Source organism: Lissotriton vulgaris, chromosome 2_1 (assembly GCF_964263255.1).
Source record: "Lissotriton vulgaris chromosome 2_1, aLisVul1.2, whole genome shotgun sequence".
NCBI classification, from domain to species: Eukaryota; Metazoa; Chordata; class Amphibia; order Caudata; family Salamandridae; genus Lissotriton; species Lissotriton vulgaris.
This window is the reverse complement of record NC_141687.1, coordinates 1,650,975,575-1,650,999,175: the sequence shown is the minus strand read 5'-3', so window position 1 is coordinate 1,650,999,175 and position 23,601 is coordinate 1,650,975,575. Positions and strand designations below refer to the sequence as shown.

The 23,601-nt window shown below is 51.1% G+C and overlaps 1 protein-coding gene across 2 annotated transcripts in view; it reads left to right on the top strand.

Moving 5' to 3' along the window:
- The first annotated feature begins 12,489 nt into the window (after positions 1-12,489).
- The window catches only part of LOC147733018 (regulator of G protein signaling rgs-2-like), a 76,569-nt gene continuing 65,457 nt past the window's right edge, over positions 12,490-23,601 (top strand). Inside the window, exon 1 of one of the 2 annotated variants that reach the window (XM_086958899.1) lies at positions 12,490-12,606. The gene's annotated coding sequence lies outside the window, so the exon portion shown is untranslated. The remainder of the gene's footprint in view (positions 12,607-23,601) is intronic. The other variant, XM_086958900.1, reaches the window with a different exon arrangement.

Genomic DNA, 23,601 nt, shown 5'->3' with positions numbered 1-23,601 from the left:
CAACCAGCAGATTTTGGCAAAGTGGTAAAGCCGGGAATAATTAAACATTAAGGTCCTGATTACAAGTATAGGTGCTGTGTAATGCACATGATAAGTAACGATACAACAGGGTGCGTTAGTTAAGCAATGCGAAAAATAGCACTTATTGTGAGTTTCTAGGGAATAACGTGGATTTTGGTGTTTAATGCACCAAAATTGGCATGAGATGGTAAATAGTGTATGCTTTTCCTTTTCAATTGGACAAAGGTTGAGGTATTTAACACATCCAATAAGTATTGTATGTGTTTAATACAACCATATTTGAAATTCCGAACTCTGCATAAACATTTACGCAGACATTGGGAAATATCTTCATAATCATGGCCTTATTCTCCTAGTGCCCTGGTTAGAACTTTCCTAGTGTACCATGTCTAACAGTGGAGGCCGGGTGGGGAGGCTGCCAACCTCAGTGCATTGCAAACCTTGCCAAGGGGTCTTTGTCAAGGGTGTTTACAGCACTCGCTACCTGACTAACCCTGTTTCTAAGCCCTCCTAGGCCTAGCTACGCCACTGGTCTGGCTACAGATCAGCATAGTCCGAAGAAAATGTTTAGTTTTCTGTAATTTCAAAACAATGCAGAGCTTATTCAGCAACCATTTTTGCCTGAAGACAATGTTTCTAGCGCCGAGAAGGGCAGTAGGGATGCTTTCACCATCCAGTTTTGTTGGCATCTGTACATTATACAGCGCCTTGAAGCCCTGGAGAGTTGACCTTTAATTTCGGTTAGTAATACCAGACCGTAATTAATTACCGATGTCAGGCTTATCGGCAAAGTCGGGCCCAGTATTTCCGCTCGATTATGGATTATCTCCTATTAGGCCAATACGGAAAGCGGAATAACATGAAAAAAGATGTACTACCGGCCCACTTGCTGCATGGTTTGCTGAATTCCGGGTTGTTTTCCAAAGTTGATAAGCGACTGGAATTAACACTAAACATGTCATTCCTGTTTTTTGTAAAAATTGGAGCCTGGGGCCAAAACAGGAATTCCATCAAAGTCCTGGTGAGGGCCAGCGTCCGCAGCCTTAACTCTTCCAGCAGGTGAGAGGGCCAAGACACGACTCACACACCTTTCTTTCTCTGAGTAAATGTAGCTCGCTCCTGAAAAATTCCAGTCACACGAAAAGTGTGTGGTAAAGTGATGAAGAGAGAGGAGGCAAGGAAAGAGGACGGGGTGGGGGAGGGGGAGAGAACGACTAACTGAAAGACAAACAGGAGAAAAATTACGGTGTGGGGAAAAGCAAGGAGACTACGGGAAAAATGTATAAACGACTGAGAAAGAGACAGGGAAATAAGAGGGAGCGAGAGAGACAGCTGCAACAAGAGGAAAGAGAAACATAACGGGCTAATGTAAAGAGAGAGAAGAGAGATACACATAGAAGAAGTGAAAAATGGGGGAGGGCCAAGTGCTGTCCTGGTTGGCTGATACTAAGATACCCGGGATAACGGGGGTGAACTCCATTTAACAGTGTTGTACTCCCGCAGCCCGGCGGGTAACGGAAGTGGATAAGGCTAGTAAACCCCCACCATTCGTCCAAAGATGACCCCGACCGAGGGAAGTTGCAGATTGAAGAGGTTTAAAAACTAAGGGCCTCATTTATGAGAAATGACGCATCGCTGCGTGAAAGCAGTGATGCGTCACTTCTCAGTGCGCACTCCTTGCGACATACCTGATGCATCATATTCAATGTATGACGCATCATGTCGCAAGGAGTTACAGATACGTCAGTATTTCTGACATACCTGTATGGTGCAAAAGTGACGCATTGCTGGAGTGTGCCGCAAAAGTGACGCAACTCCTGCAATGCGTCCTTTCACATGGGGCAAGCCCCATGTGAATGGGCCTGCGTCAGTCTTATGCCTGCTGTGAGGCAGGCACAAGATTTTGACGCAACGGCGTCCTAGAAGTGACGCAGTGAAATCTCATAGATTTCACGGCGTCACTTCTACAAGGCTTTTTGCGGGGGAAGGCCCCCCTGCAGGCGCGTAACACCCTTTGGACTCAAAGGGCTTCAGCCCCTCCCCCCCGTCGTGTGTGGCAGCCCTGGATGGGACTGCTTCCCTGGCACACACACAGCGGCACCCGAGCACTTCACAGGTCTTTAAAAGACCATGTGCATGTTAATGAGGCCTTGCTGTTGTTTCACCCCTTCTAAGAGCCCCTACAGCTCCACTCTGCATGTTGCTTAAAGACTCAGCCCCCCCCTGAAATTTTTTCTTAGCCCCCCCGAAATTTGGCTCTAGTTGCACCTCTGCCCCCTGCATATATTATACCTGACGTGGGTATAATGTAGTGCAGGGGTTTACAAAGTGACGCATCTGCTTAGATGCGTCACTTTGTAAATAGTGCGCAACAGGAGGCATGTTTTGCCCCTCCGATGCGTCACAAAAAATGACGCAAGGCCTCATTAACGAGGCCCCAAATACTCATTGGAGAAGAGGGTCTAAGAAACAAGCGGATCCAAAGTGGGTGCACAATCAGCTGGTCTGCACTCGAAGAGGAGATCTGTGAGTGACAATCACCAAAGTGCACCACACCAGGGATTCAGTGGACACCTGGAACACGGACCACTCCCAGGGTAGTGTCCCTTCAGTGTGCTGGTGTGCCAGGAGGCTGCTGCCCTCTCCTGGGTCCCAATAGGATACGTATGTGAATGCACCGTGGGCCTCATTTATGAGAAGTGATGCATCGCTGCGTGAAAGCAGTGATGCGTCACTCCTCAGTGCCCCCTCCTTGCGACATGATTGATGCATCATATTTACAGTATGACGCATCATGTCGCAAGGAGTTAAAGATACGTCAGTATTTCTGATGCACCTGTATGGCGCAAAAGTGACGCATTGCTGGAGTGTGTCACAAAAGTGACACAACTCCAGCAATGTGTCCTTTCACATGGGGCAAGCCCTATGTAAAAGGGCTTGCATCACTCTTACGATTGCTCTGAGGCAGATGTAAGATTTTGACACATTTGAGTCCTAGAAGTGGCGCAGTGAAATCTGGTAGATTTCACTGCGTCATTTCTAGGACCCTTTCTTGCGTGGGAACACCCCACCCTGCATACATTATACCTGGCGCAGGTATAATGTAGCGCAGGAGTTTACAAAGAGACTAATCTACCTAGATGTGTCACTTTGTAAATTTGGCTCAACAAGGCGCATTTTTTACATTGCTGGTGCGTCACAAAAAGTGACGCACCAGTGGTGCAAAAGTGACGCAAGAGCTCCCAAATGAGCCCCCTCATCTGTGCTTTGCCAGGAGACATCTGCATCCATGTGGGTATCCATATGTTCATTTTCTTTAGCCAGATAAATCTCCCTGAAGGCCGCACACCTTAAACAGAAGGAGACAGCAGCACATAACAAGATGCTAAGTGCACGCCCATGGCCTCCTCCACGGATTGTAGCTTTGCGAGTGGAGCGTGAGTTTCCTCGGACACCCGTGGGCGGCGGTGTGCGATAGCCCCTCCTAGGTAAACCTAAGCTTCTAATGTTACCACCTGGGAGGAGGCGTTTTGTTCGACAGCCCTAGCTGAGAGCTACTTCAGCAAGAGGTGTGTGCTGTCAAATGTTCAATGTTTGATTTATCTTGCAGACTAAGGCAGAGCATGCCTGGACCCACTTCTGCACTGGGCAAGTACATCCATAGGCCGATATCGCGGTTTGGGGACATCTTCCCTGGGCTTAATTTGTAAAATATTAAGTGCCAGGGCTCTGACCAGGAGGCCACTGCAGCTTGCACCACCCATTGCCCTTGGCATCGCTGCCAAAACAACTACTCACCATCTCTCTCGCATGTATATGCGACAGTTCAGATTATTTCAGGTCCCAAAATCTAAAGGAATGGCTTGGATGGCAGGTATTAGCACTATTTTAATGTATATTGTACTACAAAACAACCAATGTTCTGCTCATCTCTAAATTAGATGAGCAGCGCCACCATGTGGTAGACTGTACAAAGTATGGTGTTGAGAATTAGGTGCCAGTGCTGAACACCGGAAACCAATTAAGTGCTGGTGCTGAGCACCGGAAAGCACTGGCTCAAATTATGGTCTACCTCGTACTAGGCCCAAAACTCCCTTGAGCCCCTATCAGCCTAGAGCAACATCTTCCCTCAGCTGATCCCTTCTTAGGTCCATACATCTCATCTCCCATCAAAATTATCCCTTACATCCCACCTAATACCAAATAAACTGTCATCACTGCCCTCATTTTATCCATTTTAGATCACTGCAATGGACTCTATGAAAACTTGAAGGAGAAACTCCTGAAAAGACTCCAAATTATGCCAAATGCAGCTGCTAGACTGCTCTTGGTTTCCAAATTTTCAATCTTTCTCACAAAGAATCCATAAGCTACACTGGCTACCAATCAGAAGTCAAATTAAATTCAAGACCCTCTGCAAGGTCCATAAGGCACTTCCTGGCATAGGCCCCGAGTTTCTCAGAAATACTCGGGACTGTACAGTAGACTTTTGTGCTCCTCTGGTGCCCAGAAATTGGTGGTGCCCAGATTTCGTAAAACTAACTGGGGTGGTAGGGGTTTTGTAACAGTGACTGTATCTGACTGGAATAACAATTAGCCACACATCTGGGTCTTACCCTCCCTCGCCCTATTCAGAAGAGGTTGAAAACGTGATTTTCCAGCAAATAATTGGGGCTTTCAGTTGTGTTGCAATGCGCTCGGCCCCAAGACCCCTTTGAGTAAGAGCACTCAACACATTTGTATGTAGCCTAAGGGCTAGAGCGGTTGACCTCGAAGCTGCGAAAGCTGGTTTGAGTCTCGGCAGAGACGCTCAACAACCTGTGATTCTGGGGAAATCACTTAATCGCCCTGTGCTGAACAAAATGAATGCGCCCGTCTGTAATGCAACTGGTGCTCCTGTAAAGCGCTCTGATACCTTCTGGGCGAGTTAGCCCTATATAAAACTACCAAGAAAAAAAATACATTCAACTAGCATCCACTGGGCCCACATGTTTCCAGGCTCCATGTCTCAGTAGAGACACGTCTCCGGGGGCTACTTCATTCGACGTTCATTTGCCCACTTTCCTCTGGTCCCACTTGTCCGTGAGTGTAAACTTTCCTTGCGTCATCGCGCAAGAAATCATTGTCCACACCTCTTTAGGAGCAAGAAAGGCCACTTTATTTTAGGACAGGTGCATCATAAATTTCATAACACATTCATTATTTATTTATTCACATAACTCAACTCTACAGTGAGCCTACGAAACCTAAATCCCAAAACCCCGAACAAACTCCTGCCTACTACCCCTAGACCTACCCAACTAGCTACCCTTCAGGATGGCCAACCCGCTTCAGGCTGCCCACCCCCACTAGCAAAAACCCGCCTCCAAAAGAACAAAGGCACCCATCCTAACAGTGGCAAACCTACAGAAACAAAAACAGCGCCTAGAGCACCGTAAAATAAAAAACCCACAAATAAATAAAAAAGAGGGAGGGTGGGTGGGGCAAAACAAACCTCCCCTCTAGCCTCCCGCCACGCAGTTCCTAACCGCCAGCCTGTCTCCCCTTTTATCCCCTCCGCTAATCAGTTCCACCTGATTCATGATCCTCGCGCGAACCTACCCAGGAAGAGACCGGCTCGCGCCTGGCTCTCCCTGGGTCCCCCCTCGCGCAAGAAATCATTGTCCACACCTCTTTAGGAGCAAGAAAGGCCACTTTATTTTAGGACAGGTGCATCATAAATTTCATAACACATTCATTATTTATTTATTCACATAACTCAACTCTACAGTGAGCCTACGAAACCTAAATCCCAAAACCCCGAACAAACTCCTGCCTACTACCCCTAGACCTACCCAACTAGCTACTCTTCAGGATGGCCAACCCGCTCCAGGCTGCCCACCCCCACTAGCAAAAACCCGCCACCCAGGAAAACCTTTAGTGTTTTCCTGCCCCACCTAAAATTGGAAAGGAAGGAGCACACCACAACTGCACCTGAAGAACTTTGCTAATCAAATCCCTGAGTTCCAGAAGGTAAAAAGAGATGCCCAACGCAGAGAGATGCACACCGTCCTCACAAAATAAATGATGTTCAGAGACTTTCAAATGATAATGATTCAAACAGTAGATACCCAAATGGTGACAAAAAAGTCGCATTGTCCTGTTCACTTTCCTTCTAGCCTTTTCCAGGGCGGAATGGTCCCTTGCCCCACGCCATTGCAAACGAGGCACGAACTCAGTCCACACCAGCATGGTGCTCACCCATGTGGTTTTGATGATTTCCAAGTCTTGCTTCATTAGTTTTAACAAAGTCAACCCAGAGAGAGAAACCAAATCATTCTCGCCCAAATGTAGCACCAGGAGATCCGGAGGGCCCCCCAAACACTGAGAAACCAAAGCAGCCAAGGCGGGAAAAAGCCCACCCCAGCGCATGCCCCCTGTTCCATGCCAGGAGACTTCGTGTGTCATGCTGTTTAGACCAAGTGATCTCCCACAGAGCTGACTGGCAGCGGCTACAGCTGCCCGTTTTATAAAAGAGTGCCCCAGTATCCACACCCTCCGTTTGGATCCGGCGACTGATGGCCAAGGACCTAGGAGAAAAAGAAATGTTAGACAAGCAAAATTGCACTATTTTCTCACATATTTTTCACAGCACTTGGAACGCCAACGACCAATGCGACGAATCTGGGACCAGTCCCACCCCAACCGAGCGGCCTCCGTCGCCGCACCAATTCTGAATGAATGGGTACCAAATGGAACAGGATCCTTCCCCAAGCGCAACAAAACCTTGCGCAATACAGCCAACAATTGAGATGCAACTATGGGACTACCATCAGCATGACAAAATATGGGCCCCTGGAGAAAATGTTGGGATGACACAAACACTTCCCATTCCCCCACCGGGCAACATGCAGAGACACCACTCCTGCCAAGGAACACCCATTTACCCCTCCCCATCTGGTCGGTCTTGGATGCCCGCAGCCACAGCCGCACTCTGTCACTTTCCAATACCACCTCACCACTGGTCATACCTACCCTGCCCCGTAACCCCAGCAACTCTGATGCCCGAAATGCCCCAAAGAACAACCAAACAAAACACAAACGAAATTTGGCACACTCAAAAGCATCATGGCAACACACCTCCAATTCCGGCAACAGCATCTGGAGCAACTCAAAAGTCACTGGCTGCCGGAGCCGCTGACCACCAGCCCGAAGCCTAGCCAAACCCTTCAACACTTTACGAACCAACACCCCCCCAACCGGATCCCTCCCCCACCAAAGCTGCCCATAAAAAGAAACCCCAGCCAATTTGCCAGAAATAGTAGTGGGCGATAGGCCTTTGTCCGCCAAATGTAAAACAAACTGCAAGATGCATTGTTCATCAGACCAACCATCCCTGATCGAACCCATCAAATCCTTACCGAACTGCAGAAACTCATTCCAGGCCTTCACATAACCCCGCCGTGTGGAGTCAGCCACAGAATTTTCCACCAATTGTTGAACCCTCAATCCCCCAGGTCCCATACGTACTGTGGGATCGCTGTCGGTTCCAGGTCCGCCCCAGGAGCTAACTTGCGGAACTCGGACCACTGAAAGCGAGACAAAGAGTCAGCGATGCAATTAGAAGTACCAGGAACATGCCTTGCTTTAAAGACAATATTTAATTGCAGACACCGCAGCATGAATGCGCGCAGGAGCCGCAAAACCCGCAAGTCGCGAGCCTTTTGGTGATTGACAAGGTGTACTACTGCCAAATTGTCCACATGGAACAAGACTGAGCGATTCTGAAACTCAGCCCCCCATAGATACAAAGCAACCAGCAGCGGGAAGAGCTCCAGAAACGCTATGCTGCGACCCTGCTCCTTCCAGTGCGCCGGCCAGCCGGCCGCGCACCATCGACCTTCCCAAAATACACCGAAGCCGTGAGCCCCCGACGCATCAGTGAACAACTGTACTTGCCACACCATGTCCTCATCCACAAAAAACAAGGACACGCCATTGAAATCCTGCAGAAAACGAAGCCAGACAGTCAAATCGGCAGGCACAGCGGTGGTGACACGCACCCGGTGATGGGGAAGGCTGGCGCCGGACATGGAAAGACCCAAACGTCTGCAGAACGTCCTGCCCGCCCGAACAACCCGGCAAGCAAAATTGAGGTACCCCAAAAGCTTCTGGACCGTCCGCAAAACGACTTTCCGTTCCCCCAACACCAGATGTATGAAATCAGACATTTCCTTCACTTTAGCCTCAGGCAATCTCGCCACCATAGACAGAGTATCAATTTCAATCCCCAAGAAAGTCAGGGACGTACAGGGACCTTCTGTCTTGTCCGGCGCCAAGGGAACACCCAGTTCCTCAGCCAGAGCCTGAAAGATGTTCAAAGCCGACTGACACTGCCCAGATCGACCTTCCCCAATGAAAAGAAAATCATCAAGGTAATGACAGACCAAGACGTGGCCACTAACAAAAGTGAAGCGCCACTGCAGAAAGGTACTGAATGTTTCAAAAAGGGAGCATGACACTGAACATCCCATGGGCAGCACCCGATCCACGTAGAAACTACCATCAAAATGCATTCCCAACAGACTGAAATCCCAAGGATGGATGGGCAAGAGCCGGAAAGCCGACTGAATGTCGCTCTTTGCCAGCAAAGCCCCAACACCAGCCGTGCGCACGAGCCGTAAGGCATCGTCCACCGAAGCATAATTGACAGTTGAGTCAGCTGGATCAATAAAATCATTAATTGATGCACCCTCGGGCCAGGACAGGTGATGTATAAGACGAAACTCCCCTTCCGCCTTCTTGGGCACCACTCCCAGGGGTGATACAATCAAGTCAGGCAGAGGACAATTCACAAAAGGACCCGCAATCCTACCCGCCGCAAGCTCGGCATCCAGCTTTTTCCGCACAACATGGGGACTCTCCTTTGCAGACTTCAAATTGTCCGACCACCTGCCCACCCTGGGTCCCTGATACCCAATCCGGAACCCGATTTTGAAACCCCAAGACAAAATCTTAGCAGCCTCAAAATCCGGATAATCCACCAGCCAGAGATCGAGAACCTCCTGCCTAATAGGAGTAGGAGCCCTTGTAAACAGACTGTTGCGGCTGTCCCCTACCCCCTGAACCTCTTCCCTGATCACCAAATCGCTGTCCGGGAAAACACTGGGTGAGCGCATGCTTCCCCCCACACTGCGAACACTCATGTTTGTACCTGCAAGCTGGTCTGTTACAGGAACCCCTGTTAAAATGCCAGCATGTGCCAGAGGCGGCCGATTGACCTCTGCCCCAAACCCCCGCCCCAGACTGAGCGGGGCGAGCTGAAAAGGGCCGATAATATACTGGCTGCCCGCTAGCCGTGTGGGTCGTAGCAGGTGGATTTGCCGATGCCATCCATTGCAGCCATAACTCGGAATCGACCTCACCCCACGAACGATCAGGAAAAGCGCTCATGGGCGCCCTGAATTCGTCATCGTAAGACAACCATGCAAAGCCGCCAAAATAACTGTGAGCCTTGCGTATGACATCTGCATATTTAAACATGTCTATTGCCTTCTCCGGATGACGTTGGCAATAAACGCTGGCATAAATAAGAAAGGCCGAAGTCCAATTCTCTATGGACTTCGGAACACGAGGCCTCCGAGCCAATTCTAATTCCTCCTCTTTGGACCCTTCTTTTGCCTGGACATCCCTATGGAGAAGCCGAAAAACATCCACAAATGCCCCAGACCATATCAGATTCTTTGTTTTTTCAGACAAATGGGACCCCAAGGGCATCCCCACCCCAGAATAAGGCAACTTTTTCGGTAGGATACTATCCTCCGTGACCCGTGTGGCAACCACCCCGCCACCCCCTGCTGTAGAAACTTCTTTTGCAACTTGCACAGTAGAAACATTCGAAAGTACAGGCCGCTCAAGCCTCGGTGCCAGAGCGACTCGCTCAACCACAACCCCATCACCCGTACCAATAGATCTTGTACTTTTAACAGGGAGACTCTCCCTGGGTTGCCACACAGACCACCACCCATCCTTACCTCTTGGCAGCTGCTCCGCCTGCGGTTGAACAGCCACTCGATCCCTTTGAGTAGGTCCAGACCTCACTGCCCCTCGTACTGCTGCATGGTCCGCACGAGACGCCTGCAAAACACGAGAAACAGTGGGTTGCCCCAACCCACCCCCCTGGGCCCGTGCTGCCAAAAGCCCAACATCTTTGTCTCTCAATTCCCCCTCTTCCAAATCATCATCATGAAAACTCCCACAGAAAACTTCATCAGAAAATGCGACTTGCGCGCTGCCACTGGGCATAGCCCCATCACCAATACCCCCATCATAAAACTGCCAGTCAATGTTCTGAAAGCTGTGTGTACCGAAAGCTGTAGAAGAGTTATCCGCTCCAGATAACTCCCTTGAAAGCCCACCACTGGAAACAGCCGTGGGGACAGTTCCCGGGCCCGTAGAAACTGCCAACAGCCGCCCAGCCGGAGGCGCAGCTTGAAAACTGCGACCGCTCAAGCCAGACAATGAAGTGTTCGCAACAACATGCTCCCTGAAGGCTGAACCGCAATCACCCCCCAAGGGACAGCCCACCGACGCCAGACCATGGACACCACCCAACCCAGTCGTATGACCACCCTGGAGGCCACCTGGCCGCCCCCTAGGGACCGGGAACAAGGCTTGCCCTGGATACAGTGGCGCCCCCTTGTGTAACAAACCCCTCTCGCCAGGAGCCAAGGGCGTGGGGGTGGCAAACCGGGGGCCAGGCACACCGGCGGCCGCAGACTTGGTGGCCGGGGGGGCAGCAAGCTAGGGACAGTGCCCACTGAAACCACGGCAGGGGCAGGGGTGGAAACCTCGGGGGGGGTGAGCCGGCAGCGCGGCAGTGCGTGGCCCAGCGGCGGCGTCACCCATAGGTGGGGGGCCAAAATCGCGGGGGGGGCAGGACCAGGCCCCGGAGTGGCAGGAGAGAGCATGAAACATTGGCCATTCAGCCACAGGTATGGGGAAACCCCCTCCGGCAAATGGGGCACCGTAATTGGGGAGTCTACAGGCATCACAGCAGGGGGAGAGGTCAGCGAGTGCCCATGGAAATCCAGGCTCCGCCCCCGCTTCGGTCTTGGGCCCGCCTGCGGCTTCCCCGACTTCCCCGAGGCCAGTCCGCCTGAGCGCGAAGCCTGCCTGCCCACAGAACGCCCCCGCCTCCCCCCGGGCGCCCCACGAGAACCAGCGCTAAAGAATGGTAAATCACATACCTGCTGGAGGGCGCCCGGGTCACCCGGCGGGGGCTCCACAGCAGCGGCAGGCACAACGAGCATGGGCCCGTCCGCCGGCATGGCCGCCTCGCCGTCTTCCTCTTCCTCCGGGCCCGGTGATAAACACGCCTCCACAGCCCTGGAGACGCCCTCCGAAGCCTTGCGAGGTGGGCGGGCCATTCCGACCCACGCCTCCGCCGGGACACCCGGCCGCAGCAGGTCCTCGCGCCCGGCCTCGCAGAGTATCTGCACGGCCCTCCTGACCTCCGCCGCTTCCTCCATGTGGCCAGATAAAACCAAGGTACACCAAACACGCGCCGCAAAACAAACCTCCCCTCTAGCCTCCCGCCACGCAGTTCCTAACCGCCAGCCTGTCTCCCCTTTTATCCCCTCCGCTAATCAGTTCCACCTGATTCATGATCCTCGCGCGAACCTACCCAGGAAGAGACCGGCTCGCGCCTGGCTCTCCCTGGGTCCCCCCATATCATCATCATATTTCCAAATCGCTCTGAGCACACACCTTCCCGGAGGTTATATCTTGTCAATCCCACACCCTTCTGAGTGCCCATTTGCCATGGTCCATCGTCTCCCCTGACTTACACCTTCCTTGGTAAACATCTGTGCTGGCCCACACCTGCCCCCGTCATCTCGCTCAACATGGAACGTTAAATGACTTCCTGTTCCTGGGTCCATATCTTTTGTGGGCCTGGATCCCCTCCGGTCCGCCCACTCCCATGACTTTTATTTGTATCAAGATCCGCATATCCCGGGCTCAGGGCCTGAATGTGACAGTATCACACCTCTGCCCTTGCACCCGTGCAATTGAGCCGTTATCTTTCCAAGCAAACATCCTATAAATACCATCCACACCTCTCCCGTGCATATTTTTCCCTTGCTGCACACTTCCAATGGTCTTACATCTCCCCAGATTGACATTTCCATGCGCCTCCACTCGGTCTCAATCAACCAGATCATCATCTATGCCCTGTCTGCACACCTTCCCTGGCCCTCAGCTCAACATTTCTCTGGGTGGGTCGTGGGTGTACTCCCCTCTTGTCATTAATCTCTCCCAACTCGACACATCTTTCTGGGTTCTGCTTGTGGTATGAACACGAAAGCTCTACAAGAGCGGCAGCCGCAAGCGAAGGGATCCTTCAATGAACAGTCAGATGCTGCCATCTGGTGCCTCAAATGAGAACTGACCGGCAAACAGAAGGAAGCGTGCAGAAAGGGAGAGAGAGGGAGCGAGAAATACCCACACTCGGAGCAGAGCCTGCACTCCGCCGCCTTCCCTAAACAGACGGAAGGAGCCGTGTGCAGTCGTGAGCGGGAGCCTGCTGCTGCATGGGGGTGCGAGGTAAGTGCCAAGGGTTAATGGCGATAGGGAGCAATTGGCGGCTGGAAGCACAGCCCGCGATGAGCAACAGGAAGGAAGAGGGGCGCTGGCAGAGGCGGGAGGATGGGGAAGGCCTCCCTGCTACCTAATGCCGGTTGGAGGAAGAGGTGAGTAGGGTACCGCGGCTATGCGACCACTCACCGCAGCGGCGAGGAGACTGGCGGGAAGGCTGAGCTGCAAAAGAGCGAGCACGTCCCTAAACAGGAGGACATATTGCAGCTGGGCCGTACAGTTGTACAGTGCCCGGTGCAGAACGGCTGTGGCATTGCTACTGAACTCTACCGTGCAGTATTCCTGTGGCAGTGCTGTCAGTGCGGTGCGCATCAATCAATGCACTATTTCTATAGGAGTGTGCATTTGGCATAGCCCAGCACAGCATCCCCATGATACTGCTGCCAATCTGGAACACGTAACTGCAGTATTTCTGCAGAACTGCTGAGTTTGGCACACTCTGTTGCAATATGTCTGTGGTAATGCTGTTGATTTTGGCCTACTTTAGTGCGGTGTGCCCATGGTCGTGCTGGTGACTCGGGACACTGCAGTGCAGAGTTCTCATGTTCATGGATTCTGTAGATTTGGAACTGTGGAATGCAGAATGTGGACTCGCCTCACTATAGGGCAGCAAACCCGCTGTGATTGTGTACACTTGGCACACTGTAGTGCAACATCCCTTTGACAGTACCCTCTGGATGTGGCCTACCGCACTGAAGCGCTTCTATTAAAATGTGAAGTTGGCACACTCAAGAGTAGCATTCCCATGGCAATTCTAGAATTGGGCACACAGGGCAACGTTTCTATTGATACGTAGTGACGCTGGCTCACACGAGTTGGCACACATTAGGACAGTATTCACGTGGCACGATGTAGAATCGATATATTGTAGCGTCCCAAGGTAATACTGTGCATTTGGAAATCTATAATACAGTATACCATGCAATTCTGTGGATTGACCTTACTACAGCACACTGTTCCCACGGCGATTGGGTGAGTTTGGTACACTGTGCTGCAGCATTCTTTTGATAATGCTGTGGCCTGCTACGGTGAAGTACTACTATAGAAATGTGAACGTCGCACATTGCAGAGCAGTTTGGCAAACAGTAATGCAGTGTTTCTATAGAAATATTGTAACATTGGCACTGGCAAATGCAGTATTCATATGGTCATGCTGTCGATTTGGCACATAAAAGCACAGTACTAATGTGGCCATTATGCAGCTGTGGTTCACTGTTGTGCAGAATCCACAAGGTAGTGCTGGGGGTTTAATACAAGATAGTGCTGTATTTTATGGCCATACTATGACCTTTGTTAAATACAGTAAAATATTCCTGTTGTAATGTTCTGGATTTGCATAATACAGTGCTGTACTTTGTTTATCGCAACATGTGTTTGTCACAATGCTGTGCATTGTGCAGGAGTACGCTGCGTATTTAGTGTAGTTTTCCTATAGTAATGGGAGGATTTGGCTAATATTTGTGCATCATTCATGCTGTGTATTGTGTTCTCCACACTACCGTGATGCAGCTGTTGTTTGTAATTTTATAATGCTGTATTCTGAGATTGTGTTTTGTACTTGTGACACCGCGGTATTTCTGTCAGAGTGCTCTGCATTTGGCACAGGTAATGTTGCAGAATTGGCATGCACTGTTTATGTGTGTATGTGGTGTGGGTGTGTGTGAGTGTGTGGGTGTGTGGTGTGTGGGTCGTGTGTGTGAGTGTGTGTGTGTCTGGGTGTGTCTGGGCGGTGTGTGTGTGAGTTTGGGTGTGTGTTTGGGTGTGTGTGTGTGTGTGTGTGTGTGATGTGGGTGGGCATGTGTGGTGTGTGTGAGTGTGTGTGTGTGTGTTTGGGTGTGTGTATGTGTGTGTGGTGTGGGTGTGTGTGAAGTGTGTGTGAGTGTGTGTTTGGGTGGGTAAGTGTGGAGTGAATGAGTGTGTGTGTTTGGGTGTGTGTATGTGTGTGGTGTGCGTGTGTGTGAAGTGTGTGTGAGTGTATGTGTGTGTGTGGTGGGTGGGTGTGTGTGGTGTGGGTGGGTGTGGGTGGTGTGTGGGTAGGTGTGTGGTGTGTGTGGGTGTGTGTGCTGTGAATGTGGCACATTCTGTTGCATTGTTTATCATGTAAGGTTGTGGATTTGGCACAGCATGGTTCATTATTTGCATGGTAATGCTGTGGTTTTAGTACTCTGCAGATTTGTCAGAACAGAAGTTTAGTGGTAGTGCATGCTACAGTGCATTACTAATGTTGAGCCTTGGTCTCTCAACAACACAGTGTTCAAACAGAGCTGCTGTTTCCACAGGGCAGTATTCATTCGGTAACAATTAGTGTAGCACAGTGTTTCCGTGATGGTTTTTATACTTGATTATACTTGTTATGCTATGTTAGTTTATGTTATGTATTAAACATTGAAGTACAGTATTAATGTTGCTTTTGTAACATGCTCTGCTGCATTATTCTTTACAATTGGTTACATTTGACCGATACTTAGAATCGTGTCCCTGTGGTAATACTCTTGTTTTATATACTCACAAATAGGGGAGGAAGAGGATCTATATTCAAGCACATCCTCCTATGCAGTAAATTGTATCACAAAAGGGGCTTGAAAGCACAGAATAAACGTATAGCGGCCTTCTTAGGTACTTTTTGTAATATTGACTGTAGGCCGGATGTATCGAAAAGATTTTGTAGCGACACCCCTCCATCCCCCCCACCCCTAAATTATCATGGCATGCCTCATCATAGGCGTCCTTACCACCCTATAGTAGGTGAATACCAGTCTTGTGGACTCAACCTCGTAAGGAGTTCTTATATAATTCTTATTCTGGACTTAAGCAGGTATCCAGTAGTAAAAATATCTAAAGTGTAAACCCAAGGATTTCCCTTTACTAACAGGTACCCTTGATATGCTTAAAAAAAGTTTGTGGAAGATTTTTGATAAAGTATAATGGTCCATCAATCCATTCCTTTTTTTGCTGACATGTTTCGACTAATTTATGAGCCAACATAGGTCCACGGTCGTCTTCAGGGCCTAACAACTCCCTCCCTAACTACTGCATACATTTCATGCATAAACATGAGGCGTAATGCTCTCATTCCTGTCTTATGCTAAATCATTTTTTTACACCAATTGGAGATAAACGCATGATATAAAAGGAAGACATTCAGTCAAGTAGGTCAGTGATTTTAAACGATCTGGTAGCAATCATTTTGATCTGATTTGATTTTGTAAAGTGTAACAAATGCCCGAGGGTGTCTCGGTTTTAGCATATGTAAGGATAGTACTGCTGAGAGGACCAAATTGCTGTAGTTACAAAGATAAAGAGGAAAGCCAAGTATTTAACAGCTTTCTAAAAGTCCACAGATTAGATTGACATCTTAGATGCAAAGGCATTTGATTCCATATCAAAGAAGTGGTTTGAACAAAACTTCTACCGCCCCAAGAAGTTCTATTGATTTTAGGAACCAGTGGTAACCGCCACCATTAGGAACCAGCATCCTTTTGGACATGGCTGACTGAAGACATCTAGGTGAATAACACAGAGTTTTTTCTTCAGATATTCTGGACCTGTACTGTAGAGAGAGCTTTAAAATACACTCTTTTCTTTAATAGGGAGCCAATGTAGCCCCTCCAGCCCCTTGGCGGCTGATTTTTGTTTTCTGATGTTTTTTAAGAAGATGAACTGCTGTAAACTGCAGCCTCTGGGGTTTCTTTAAGAGGCTTTGCTACATGCTCCAATATAAGGCATTACAGTAGTCCAACCTCGACAAAACTAAAGAGATGACAACGGTTGTCTGAAGGTCAGACGAGTTGTAGGGCAGTGTTTTTTTCAATATCTTTAAAAGGTAAAAGCAGAAGGAAATGAGCTGATTCATCTGGTCAGCAAACATGAGTTTTGAATCAAAGACCACACCAAGGTTTTTCACTTTTGCCAACTACCTCTCCTGTTACCTCCACTAAGTCCCACACAATGGGATTGTTAAGAGGTCTTCGGGGGCCACACCCCCCTTTCTCCACCATTCTGCAAACTCACCTCTTGGCACAGAACTGGTAGAGGGATAAAGTCCACTTTACTCCTGAAGGACTTTGGGGGCCAGGAAGCCCTCCTGGTACCTCCTGTAAGTCCTACGCAGCGGAATTCTTGAGCGCTGGTTGGAGGCACAGCCCCCTTTCTCCACCACTGTGCAAATGTGACTACCATTTAAAGAAGCATTTCTAATTTAATAGGTCTCACATTTGCAAGAGTTAGAGCTATTGGCGTTGTAAATGTAAACATTTTTTACTAATGTTTTTTGGAGTGGAGTTGATGTACGTTGTGTGTAGTGGAATTATGTGGTATGTTGTGCAGTGAAACTATGTGGTTGGAAAGTATTGGGTATTTAGTGTATAGGATTTATGTAGAGTGGGAATATGTGTTATGGAGAGTAATTTTGTGGTATGGTAGTCTGTGTTGTTGAGTCGTAACCTCAGGTTTAGTCTTCCTAGGTTCCATAGAAACTAAATTGTGAACTCAATGAGACAAAAAAAAGAAGGAATCACTGAGGAGCACTTCTGCACCTAGTCAGAGGTATGAGCAAGTCCACTGGAATTCTGCAACTGTTTGGCTGCACCGACTTTCACACAATTATACATTTTGCGCATTAGCCACATAATCCTAATCTGCAGATTTGAACAAAAAAGCCTTGTTTTTAGCTCAAACGGCTAAACGTTCCCAAAAATGCAGCGACAAGTGTTACAGCGTGGTGGAAGGCCCTTTGCAAACCTAGAATGGTCACCTGCTACTTATTGCTAAATGTGGGTGTTAAATTGGTACTAATGGTGTGCAAACCACTCTTGCTTCTTTCTGCACCTCTCACCACTTTCTGCATTTCTGTTGCTTCTTTCTGCAACTTTCTTTTTTCTGCACTTCTTTTGCCTCTTTCTGCTCATTTTTTCTACTTTCTGCACATCTCTTACTTCTTTCTGCACCTCTCTTGCCTCTTTCTGCACCTCACTTGCTTCTTCCTGTACCCCTCTTGCCTCTTTCTGCACTCTGTTCCCTTTTTCTGCACCTCTCCTGCCTGTTTCTGCACCTCTCTTGTTTCTTTCTACACTTCTCTTGCCTCTTTCTGCACCTCTGTTGTTTCTTTCTACACTTCTCTTGCCTCTTTCTGCACCCCTGTTGGTTCTTTCTGTACATCTCTTGCCTCCTTGTGAACCCCTGTTCCCTCTTTGTGCACATCTTTTTCCTGTTTCTGCACCTCTCTTTCCTCTTTCTGTACTTTTCTTTCCTCTTTCTGCACCTCTGTTGCTTCTTTCTGCACCTCTCTTGCCTCTTTCTGCACCCTCTTGCCTCTTTCTTCACCCCTCTTGACTCTTTCTGCACCTCTCCTGCCTGTTTCTGCAACCATCTTGCCTCATTCTATACTTCTCTTGCCTCTTTCTGCACCCCTGATGCTTCTTTCTGCACCCCTCCTGCCTCTTTCTGCAACCCTCTTCCCTCTTTCTGTACCTCTCTTGCCTCAGTCCACCCACCTGTTCCCTCTTTCTGCACCCCTTTTGCCTGTTTCTTCAACTCTATTGCCTCTTTTTGCATTTCACTTGCCTCCTTCTGCACCTCACTTGCCTCTTTCTACAACTATCTTGCCTCTTTCTGCAGTTCTCTTGCCTGTTTCTGCACCTCTCTTCCCTCTTTGTGCAACTCTCTTGCCTCTGTCTACACCTCTTTTCCCTCTTACTGTACCACTCTTGCCTCTTTCTGTACCTCTGTTGCTTCTTTCTGCACCCTTTGGGCCTCTTTCAGCACCTCTGTTGCTTCTTTCCGCGATTCTCTTCCTTCTTTCTGAACCCCTCCTGCCTCTTTCTGTACCCATCTTGACTCTTTGTGCACCTCTCCTAACCCTTTCTGCACCCAGGCCTCCTTTTCACCTTTGTTCTTTCTGCATATCTTTTGCTTTGTTCTGCTCTTCACCTGTCTCTTTCTGTACCCCTCTTGCATCTTTCTGCACCTCTGTTGGTTCTTTCTGCACTGCTCTTGCTTCTTTCTGCACCTCTGTTCCAAATTTCTGCATCCCTCTTGCCTTTTTCTGCACCGCTCTTCCCTCTTTCTGCACCTCTCTTGTTTCAGTCTACCCACCTGCTCCCTCTTTCTGCACCTCTTTTGCCTGTTTTTGTAACTCTCTTGCCTGTTTCTGCAGTTCTCTTGCCTCCTTCTTCACCTCACTTGCCTCTGTTTGCACCTCTGTTGGTTCTTTTGCACTGCTCTTGCTTCTTTCTGCACATCTCTTGTGAATTTCTGCACCCCTCTTGCAAATTCCGGCACCCCTCTTACCTGTTTCTGCATCCCTCTTGCCTCGGTCTGCACCCCTGTTCCCTCTTTCTGTACCCCTTTTGCATGTTTCTGCAACTCTCTTGCCTCTTTCTGCAGTTCTCTTGCCTCCTTCTGCACCTCTGTTGATTCTTTCTGCACTTCTGTTGCCTTTTTCTGCACGCCTGTTGCTTCCTTCTGCACTTCCCATGCTTCTCTCTGCACTTGTCTTGCTTCTTTCTGCACCCCTGTTGTCTCTTTATGCACTCGTCTTCCTTCTTTCTGCACCTCTCTTGCCTCCTTCTGCATCTCACTTGCCTCTTTCTGCACTTCTCTGGCTTCTTTCTACACCTCTGTTGCTCCTTTCTGCAATTCTCTTGCCTCTTTCTGCACTTCTCTTGCCTGTTTCTGCACCTCTCTTGCCTCTTTCTGAACCTCACTTGCTTCTTTCTGCACCCTTCTAACCTCTTTTTGCACACCTCTTCCCTCTTTGTACAACTCTCTTGCCTCTTTCTGCACCTCTCTTTCCTCTTTCTGCACCACTCTTGCGTCTTTCTGTACCTTTGTTGCTTCTTCCTGCACTTCTCCTCCTTCTTTATGTACCCCTCGTGCCTCTTTCTGCACCACTCTTCCCTATTCCTGCATGTCTCTTGGTTCTTTCTACACTGCTCTTCCCTCTTTCTGCACCCCTCTTGCCTCCTTCTGTACCTCTGTTGTTTCTTACTGCACTGTTCATGCTTCTTTCTGCACATCTCTTGCAATTTTCTACACCCCTCTTGCCTCTTTGTGCACCCCTCTTTCCTCCTTCAGTACCACTGTTGGTTCTTTCTGCACTTCTGTTGCTTCTTTCTGCATGCCTCTTTCTGCACCCTTCTTCCCTCTTTCTATACCTCTGTTAGACGGGGACCCGGAGGGTCGGCCGAGGACAGGGGGAGAGGCCTCTGGTGAGGGCCGTCTCCAGCGATCGTACAGACAAGTAACTTCCCCCCCACAAATGGACACCACACAGGGATGCGATCTGCACACTTTATATAGTATTCTTGAGGCAAGGTTATCAACGATACAGTGGGGGCAGGACACGAGGATCCTCCCAATTCTAGTCTCTGTAGGGTAAGGGGTAGCGGGACAGTCTTAGTACCGGTCCGGTACAAGGGCGGCCAAAAGGAGCTCACAATCCTCGAGCTCAGGGATCTAAAAAGGTCGGGCCGCGGCAGCGCCAGCAGGCTAGGTTGAAAGTTCTCGGCAAGAAGGGCCGCGGCAGCGCCAGCAGGCTAGGATGATGGTTCTCGGTAAGGAGGGCCGCGGCAGCGCCAGCAGGCTACGATGATGATTTCCTTGCAGAGGGGCCGCAGCAGCGCCAGCAGGCTAGGATGATGGTTCTCGGTAAGGAGGGCCGCGGCAGCGCCAGCAGGCTACGATGACGATTTCCTTGCAGAGGGGCCGCGGCAGCGCCAGCAGGCAAGAGCGATAGTTTCACAAGGATGGGCCGCGGCAGCGCCAGCAGGTCCGGACGAAGATGCACGTTGCAGAGGGCCGCGGCAGCGCCAGCAGGCTTCGGAGAGGGTTCACAAGGCAAGGCTGCGGCAGCGCCAGCAGTCCGTCAGGGATGAGTTCTTCAAGGTGTCTCTCGACTCCAGGATACAACTGACTTCCTGCTCTGGAGCTGCCCCAGTTATAGGTCTGGTCTCCTTTGATGTCCGGACCCTCGCGCTTGGAGGTCGGGAGGTCCGGGATGAGGGAGTCCAGACACCCAGCAGGGGGGTGGAGCCAGCGCCCGGGGAGGCCGGGGGCGATCGGCACCTGGTGGGGGAGAGCCATCGACACTCCTTTCTCCCATTGACCTGCCAAGGGGTCTCTTCACCTCCTGGGTGGATGGTGGTGCCTCGATGTCGGGGCCTGGCCAGGCCCAGGGTTGGGGTCGCGTCGAGGCCACGCGGCCTCGTGATGCAGTGTCCAAGATGGCGGCTGGACCGGGGCAATGGTGCTGATGGGGGCCCGGGTCAGCCGAGGCTTGGGTGTTCGGGAGCAGGCGTCCCGTTGGGGACGGGTTACGGGTTGCTTCGGTGGGTTGCCGGGATGGTTCCTTCTGGGGACACAGGGAGAGCCGGCGTCCGGGCCTCATCATGCGGGGAGGAAGCGGGCCTTCCACGAGGCCTGTCCAACATGCGTCCCCCCAGCTGAAGGCAGGGAGAGTCACCCATCCTCTTGGGTACTCTCCTCGCCGAGGCGGAAAAAGTGTGACAGGCCGTCGGCGTTGGCGTGGTCCTGGCCAGGACGATGCTCCACCATGAAGTCCATCCCCTGCGGGGAGATGGACCATCGCAACAGTTTTGGGTTCTCCCCCCGCATCTGCATCAGCCATTGCAGGGGTCGGTGGTCTGTCTGTACCCTGAAATGGGTACCGAAGAGGTAGGGCCGGAGTTTCTTGAGGGCCCACACCACTGCGAAGGCCTCCCGCTCGATGGTGCTCCAGCGCTGTTCTCGAGCCAGAAGGCGTCGGCTGATGAAGGCCACTGGCTGATCGACTCCCTCGGCGTTGAGTTGAGAGAGGACTGCCCCAACGCCATGATCCGAGGCATCTGTCTGGACTATGAATTCCCGGCTGTAGTCGGGGGCCTGGAGCACGGGGGCGGTGCACATTGCGGTCTTCAACTTCTCGAAGGCCGCTTGACAGTCCGGAGTCCAGTTGACGGTTTTGGGGTTTTTCTTGGATGTGAGTTCTGTGGGGGGCCCCACAATGCTGCCATAGTCCTTTACAAACTGCCGGTAGTATCCGGTGAGCCCCAGGAAGGCTCGGACCTCGGTTTGGGTGACAGGTGGTTGCCAGGACTGGATGGCAGCGATCTTGAGCTGAAGGGGGGCCACCAGACCGCTCCCCACTTGGTGTCCGAGGTAGGTCACGGACCCCTGGCCAATCTGGCATTTGCTGGCTTTGATGGTGAGGCCGGCCTGCTGGAGGGCATGCAGGACTTCTCGGAGGTGGTGAAGGTGGTCTGCCCAGTGGCGACTGTACACAGCGATATCGTCCAGGTAGGCGGCGCTGAATTCTTCGAGGCCCGCCAGTACCTGGTTCACAAGCCGTTGGAAGGTAGCTGGAGCGTTTTTCATGCCAAATCGCATCACTTTGAAGTGGTAGTGGCCATCCGGGGTAGAGAAGGCGGATCGTTCTTGGGCCCTGGGGGTGAGGCCGATTTGCCAGTAGCCCGCTGTTAGATCGAAGATGCTCAGGTAGCGGGCAGCCCCCATGCGGTCAACCAGCTCATCCGCCCGGGGGATGGGGTGAGCGTCGGTTCTGGTAACAGCGTTCAGACCCCGATAGTCTACACAGAACCGGAGCTCGGGGGCAACGCCCGGGGCGGCAGCCTTGGGGACCAGTACGACTGGGCTGGCCCAGGGGCTGTCGGATGGCTCGATCACTCCTAGAGCCAGCATGTTGGTGACTTCGTTCTGGATGCAGGTGCGCACCCGATCCGGCACTCGGTACGCCCTGTGTCGAATGGGGGGACTATCCCCAGTGTCCACATCGTGAAGGCACCAGGGGGTGACCCCGGGGGTGAGGGAAAACAAGTTTGCAAATTGTAGCAGGAGAGCTCGACAGTCTTGGCGTTGCTCTGGGGACAAGGCATCGGAGAGTCTGACCCCTTCCACTGAGCCATCTTTTTCACGGGTCCTCAGTAGGTCAGGGAGGGGCTCGGAGTCTTCTTCCGTCCCGCCATCTGTTGCCATCAGCAGGCTGAGCTCCGAGCGTACGAAGTGGGGTTTAAGTCTGTTGGCGTGGAGGACTCGTAGGGGGTTCCGGGAGGACTCCATGTCTATTAGGTAGGTGACAGGGCCCTTGCGCTCTATCACCTTGAAGGGTCCTGTCCACTTGTCCTGTAGGGCACAGGGTTCGACTGGAGACATCACCCAGACTTGTTGGCCTGGTTCGAACTCGATGGAGGAGGCATGCTGATCGTACCATTTCTTCATGTCCTCCTGACTGGCCTCAAGGTTGGCTTTGGCGAGTTCCCTGAATCGCCGGGTCTGGTTGCGGAGGGTCAGGAGGTACTTATATACATCTGGAGGAGTCTTCTGGGGGCCATCTCCCATCCTTCCTTGATCAGGCTGAGGGGGCCCCGGACGGGGTGTCCGTACAGGAGCTCGAAGGGACTGAAGCCGAGGGATTTCTGGGGAACTTCTCGATAGGCGAAGAGGAGGCACGGGAGCAGCACGTCCCATTGGCGACGTAGGGGTTCTTCTAGGCCCATGATCATTCCCTTGAGAGTGCGGTTAAACCGCTCGACCAGTCCATTTCCTTGCGGGTGATAAGGGGTCGTGAACCGGTAGGTGACCCCGCACTGTTGCCAGAGAGACCTCATGTACTTCGAGATAAAGTTTGTGCCCCTGTCGCTGACGACTTCTCGGGGGAAGCCCACTCGAGAGAAGATCCCCATCAGGGCTCGGCCTACCACGGGTGCGGTCACGGTCCGAAGAGGAATGGCCTCGGGATAGCGGGTGGCGTGGTCCACCAGGACTAGGATGAATCGGTGCCCCTGTGCCGTTCGGGGGTCTAGGGGCCCCACAATGTCTATTCCCACCCGTTCGAACGAGGTGGTGACGACGGGAAAGGGTTGTAAGGGTGCTTTGATCTTTCGGCCGCTCTTCCCGCTGGCCTGGCAGGTGGGGCAGGCCCGGCAGTGG